This window comes from Hyperoodon ampullatus (genome assembly GCF_949752795.1).
Source record: "Hyperoodon ampullatus genome assembly, chromosome: 19".
NCBI classification, from domain to species: Eukaryota; Metazoa; Chordata; class Mammalia; order Artiodactyla; family Ziphiidae; genus Hyperoodon; species Hyperoodon ampullatus.
This window is the reverse complement of record NC_136932.1, coordinates 46,282,967-46,289,405: the sequence shown is the minus strand read 5'-3', so window position 1 is coordinate 46,289,405 and position 6,439 is coordinate 46,282,967.

Below are 6,439 nucleotides of genomic sequence, written 5' to 3'. Positions count from 1 at the left end.
AAGCCAAAGCTGCAGCCCCATGTCCATCCTGATCCTCAGGACCTCACACCTGTTCCTTGGACCTGGCTGGTGCAGCAAGGCCCATTTTCTGCAACTATGAGCCCCTGATGGGCAAGGATTGGCCGATCTGGGCAGCCTGACTCAGCCGGCCAGCCCTTCCCTGGTATGCCTGGATCAAGGTCTGGAAACACCCTCCCAGGCAGCAAGAGCACTTGCAGTTGCTCCTCAGGCCACGCTCCCTGCCCTGTCAGCAGCCGTGGGGCTGGGTTGGTGGTTGGGAGTGAGGGGCCATGCCGTGTGGATGGCTCAGTCTGAGTGGGCCTCTGCCGGACCTTTTGCAGGAGTTGCCGGGCTGCCACCTGTTAAAAAGGATGTGTTACCTGTACCTGCTGTTGTAAGTTCTCCCCAGGCAGTGGGGTCCAGGAGCGGAGGGGTAGCTCAGGTAGGTAAATGGAAACTTCCAGAAGAGCACCCAGGACCATCCGACCATCCCATGTGGCCTGCAACTTGGCATGCGTGCTGTCACTGGTATGACAGTGACAAGCGCTTTCCTCCATCCTAATCCAGGATGACTTCATCTCAGATCCTTCACTCATTCCACAAAGACCCTTTTTGGAGAAAATGTCCCTTTGTACATTCTAGGGGACACATCTTTTGGGGCCACCATTCAACCCACTAGGTTTGTATAAAATAACCCACGAATTTTAGGAGATGGCTGAGGTCCCATATAGACTGGCACTGGCAGCAGCCATGTGAGTGGGGGTCTGGGGAGAATGAGGACCCTGGAAATACGATGCGGTGGGTCAAGGCCTCTGTGGGAGCAGCGGCCAGGCTGCTTCCCAGCTTACCTTTTGTATTTTCACTTAGATTGTGGGGCAGTGTCGGCCTTGCCTCTGGGTTTTGCTTTTAAGAAGTCAGATTATCAGTCTTTCTGTGTGGCTTCTCAATTTATGACATATTTGGAAAGGTATTCCCTATTCTGATAATATAAAAATTATTATCCCTCAAGTTCTTCTACGACAGTTTTATTGGTTTCGCATCTTTGGTCCAGCTGGAGTGTGTGTGTGTGTGTGTGTGTGTGTGTGTGTGTGTGTGTATCAGGTGTGAGATAGGAGGCTTTTTTCCTAGATGACCACCTAATTTTCTCAATACCAGTCGATGAAAGATCCCTCTTTTCCCAGCTATCTGCAATATTAATCTTCTACTAATCACGTAGGTTTTGGGGTCTATTCTGGCATTTTAATTTTTTTTTTGTTTATCTGTCTGAGAATCCACGCGTCAATGCCATTCACACTTGTGAGGTCTTTGAATCAGGAGGCATCTAAGAAGTCATAGGCTAGTTGGCAGTGTTTTTCTTAGCGGCACATGAACCAGTGATGCACCTTATGATACACAGTGTCCTAGATTCAACAAAATGGTAATAATTGTGGCTTTAAAATATTGTTTACCTCCTGGTAGGCCTTATCACACCTCAGTGCTCAGTGGAAGCACGGAGTCCTAACCACTGGACCGCAGGGAATTCCCTGAATAGGTTTTTAATTAGGATTTCATTAGATGATAGACTAATGAGAAGTGACATTTATATGACATTAAATCTTACCTTTAAGAACATTGTGTGTCTTCACAATGATCCAAGTACTTGTATACGTGTATATCGCTCAAGAGAATGTTGAAGTTTCTTTTATGTTCATTCTATAAATATTGGGTATCTACATTGAAGATACAGCATAAACACAGCAGACCAAAATCTCTTGCCCTCAGATTTTTGCACACCCTGAGATCGTGAAGATATTCTACTATGTCATCTTCCAGTTTATCTTGCCTTTCACATTTAGATCCACAATTCACTTGGAATTGATTTTTGTTTGATTTCATTCCATCTAGATTGTCAGCTGATTAAGCACCATTTACTGAAAATCTACTTCGTTGTTCACCAGTAGTAATACTGTAATAAAGCAAGTGCTCACATATGGGTAGGTCTAGATATATTTCAAAGAATAGAATCAGCTTCATTTTTCTTCAATTCACATCTGGAGTTTGTGAAAAAGGAAGGAGCCAGGAAATGAAGCCATTGTTTGGGCCTGAGAAACAAGAGGAGGGGCCAACGATGGGGGAAGGAATCTGGAGGAACAGAGTGGAAGCAGAAAGTCATGGCTTTGGACATAGCTGAGGCGGAGGCACCTTTTAGACATCACAGTGAAAATGCAGGGTAGGCAGGTAGAGATAAAAGTATCAAATTATATCTTTGAGAACCATTACCTTTACAAAATTAAAATCTTAATGTTTTTTTTGCTTTCAACTTTTGCTGAAATTAAAAATTGTTTCTTTTTATTTCTTTGATAATTGGTCATTTTAATCATTTTAAGTGTATATTTCAGGGGCATTAATTACATTCACAATGTTCTGCAACCATCACTATTTCCAAAACTTTGTCATCACCCCAAACAAAACTCTGTACCCATTACGCAATCACTCCAGTTCCCTCCTCCTAGCCCCTTGCAACCACTAATCTTTCTGTCTCTAAGAATTCTCCTTTCCTAGATATTTGTCCTTTTGTATCCAACTTCTTTCACTGAGCATGTTTTTAAAGCTTATGCACGTTACAGCATGTATCGTAACTTCATTACTTTTTATGGCTGAATGATATTCCATTGTAAGTACAGTTGACCTTTGAACTATACAGGGGTGAGAAGCACTGACCCTCCATGCCAAAAATCTGTGTAAAGTTTACAGTCAGCCTTCTGCATCCTTGGTTTCACATCCATGAATTCAACAACCACAGACCATGTAGTAGTATGTATTTATTGAAAAAAATCTAAGTATAAGTGGACCAAGGCACTTCAAACCCATGTGTTCAGGGGTCAACTGTATATAACACATTTCCTTTATCCATTCATCTACTGATAAACACTTGTCTTGTTTCTACCTTTTTGCTATTGTGAATAATGCTGCTATGACATTCATGTATCAGTACAAGCATCTGTTTGAATCCCCGTTTGCCGTTCTTTTAGACCTAGGAGTAGAATTGCCAGGTCATATGGTAATTTTAACGTTTTGAGGAACCACCAAACTGTTTTCCACAGTGGCTGCATCATGTTACTTTCTCACCAGCAAGGTACAGGGTTCCAGTATCTCCACATTCTCCCCAAGACTTGTTAATTCTCTCTAATCTTGTTATTTTCTGTTGTTGCTGCTTTTTAAATTATAGTTATCTTAGATGTGGGGTGGTTTCTCATTGTGGTTTTTTTTTTTTTTTTTGCGGTACGCGGGCCTCCCACTGTTGTGGCCTCTCCCGTTGTGGAGCACAGGCTCCGGACGCGCAGGCTCAGCGGCCATGGCTCACGGGCCCAGCCGCTCCGCGGCATGTGGGATCCTCCCGGACCGGGGCACGAACCCGTGTCCCCTGCATCGGCAGGCGGACTCCCAACCACTGTGCCACCAGGGAAGCCCTCTCATTGTGGTTTTGATTTGTATTTCTCTAATAACTAATGATGTTAAGTGACTTTTTATAAGCTTAGTATAACATGCAATAAAACTTAATTTAAGGGTATAGTTTTATGACTTCTGAAAAATATATACACCCATGTAACAACCACCACAATCAAGATACAGAATATTTCCATCACCCAGAATAGTCCCTTGTCCCCTTCCCAACCATTTCCATCAGCACCAGGCAACCAATGATCTGCTTGTCTCCAGAGATTAGATCTACATGCACCCCTATGTTCATAGTAGCACTATTCACAATAGTCAAGACATGGAAGCAACCTAAATGTCCATCAACAGATAAATGGATAAAGAAGATGTGTGTGTGTATGTATGTGTATATATATATATATATAAAACAACAGAATATATTGTCTATATATATATAGTTTATATATATATATATAAACAATAGAATACTACTCAGCTATAAAAAAGAACGAAATAATGCCATTTGCAGCAAAATGGATGGACCTAGAGGTTATTATACTAAGTGAAGTAAGCCAGACAGAGAAACACAAATATCATATGATATTGTTTATATGTGGAATCTAAAAAAAAAAAAAAGATACAAATGAACTTATCTACAAAACAGAAACAGACTCACAGGCATAGAAAACGAACTTGTGATTACCAGCGGGGAAAAGGGGAGGCAGGATAACTTAGGAGTTTGAGATTAGCAGATATAAACTAATATACATAAAAATAGACAAACAAGGTCTTACTATATAGCACAGGGAACTATATTCAGTATCTTGTAATAAACCATAGTGAAAAAGAATATGAAAAATATATATATTATTTAAAAGGATATATAAAAAAGAATATATAAATAACTGAATCGCTTTGATGTACACCAGAAACAAAACATTACTTTACTTTAATCAACTATACTTTAGTTAAAAAAAAGAAATGCTGATACATGATCTATCGATGAACCTTGAAGACCTTATGCTAAGTGAAATACGCCAGACACAAAAGGAAAACTATTGAATGATTCTACTTATATGAGGTACCTAGAAAAGAGACAGAAAATAGTATAGGGGTTACTGGGGAGAGGAGCAGGGGGATGGGGAGTTATTGTTTAATGGGTACAGAATTTCAGTTTGAGATGATGAAAAAGTTCTGGAGGTGGACAGCGGTGATGGTTGCAGAACAATGTGTATGTACTTAATGCCACTGAACTGTACACCTAAAATGGTGTGGACATGTACTCAGATCAGTGCTGCTCAGAGTGAAAAGAATGAACATGTCAGAGGCAATGCCTCGGAGGTTCAGAGACAGCAACGATCCCCCAGACAGCGGCAGTCAGGGCAGCAGGCCTTGGGAACTTAAAACACCTAAGAATGGGGAGGCGGGCAGGGGTGTGGTGAGGGGGGTGGGTGCATTTTAAGGAGAGAGAAGAGTGAAACAAAAGCAGAGAGGAGAGGAAAGAGCCTTGCATAGTTGCTGCCCAAGAGGAAGGTGGCAGGTCTAGTGCGGGCCTTCTCCGAGCACTTTTCGGCTGGAGTTACGGGCTAGAATCGTTTCCACCACTGCGGGGTCCATTGTCGGGCTAGTGGTGTTCGTCTCATCACAATACAAATAATTTTCAAAAGGTGCTAAACATCACCCCTTCTCACTCAGAAGGACAGGGAAGCTGCTCAGAACTTTTTTTTTTAAGTCATTCTTTCACTCAACACTTGCTTTTGGTGAGAACCTGCTGATTAACCCCGTCCTCCTCCCCAGGGCCATTTATCTTCTACTTCTTATCTGACCTTGTCAAGCTTTGGTTTCCCCCACTAAAGGAATTTCAAACATAAGACAGCAGCTGGACAGAGATTGTGTTGGATGGAGAGCCTTGCAGAAGTGCTTGGCCTTGAAAATCTTTATCTACAGAAAACAAACTTGGCTGAGTGAGATGCTTTTGGAGGAAGTCACTTTAACAGCTGTACACTTAACCCCATTCCCTGGGCAAATCCCAGCCTAGGGGCCCCACGTTCCCTCCCCACGGCAAGCAGTTACAGTCAGCACGGACTACAGCTTAAAAGGTATCTGCCATGTCCTGAAAGCCGTCCTTGGGGGGGAGGGGGGCGCGCTCTTGCCAGGCCCCCTCCTGAGTACAGCTGTGCAGGAGCGCTCCAGCCTACCCCCTAGAGGCCCTGGGGATGCCAGAACTTTGTGTTCTCACAGCGTTTATCCCTTGTTCACCATCCCAGAAGGAACCTCCACTGCCTCTCCTGCTGTGCTCTCCCTCTACCCTGCTCTGATTCTCCTCCCCAGTAAACACCCCCTTCCTCTCCAGAGCCCAAACCCCTCTATATGGGGCTCACAAAGCCCTCCACACCCTCAGCCCTTACCTCCTGCAGTAAATGACACCTAGCTCCCCAGCACTGGCTGCTCATTTTCTCACAGTCCACTAGTTCAGGGTCAGGAGGTGGGGTCACCAGCCTCCCTGCTCCCCAAGGCCACGTCCATTTCCCCTCCACTCTCCGAGGTTTAAGCCAGACCTCTCAGCCCATGCCCACCTCCCTCCTGGTCACTCCCCTTACATACCGAAGACTTTGGCAATGGGCTCACAGCCTTCTCTCCACCCGACTGCCACCACCATCCAAGGTGGCCTCTGTGGTCCATCCATCCCACACCCTGGGCCCTCCGTCCCTTTTCAACTCCAAATACCTTCCCCTCCACTCCATTTCAGCCACAGCTTCCCATGGGCAGAACCTCTGAGATCCAGAGCCCACACACTTGTACCCGCATGTCATACTCTCCCAACCTTCTGGCCCATTCATCCAGTTACTCCCACCACATTAGCGCTTATTCCTCAGCAAGGCCTCAAATCCATTCATTTCTCCAATTTCTCCCAGTCTACCAGCCCCTTCTGGCCTTATGTCACTCACTCCCTATCCCACTTGAACTGCAAGCTCCGTCTCTTCAATCACTCTCTTGTTCAACTCCTCAACATTACCACTGT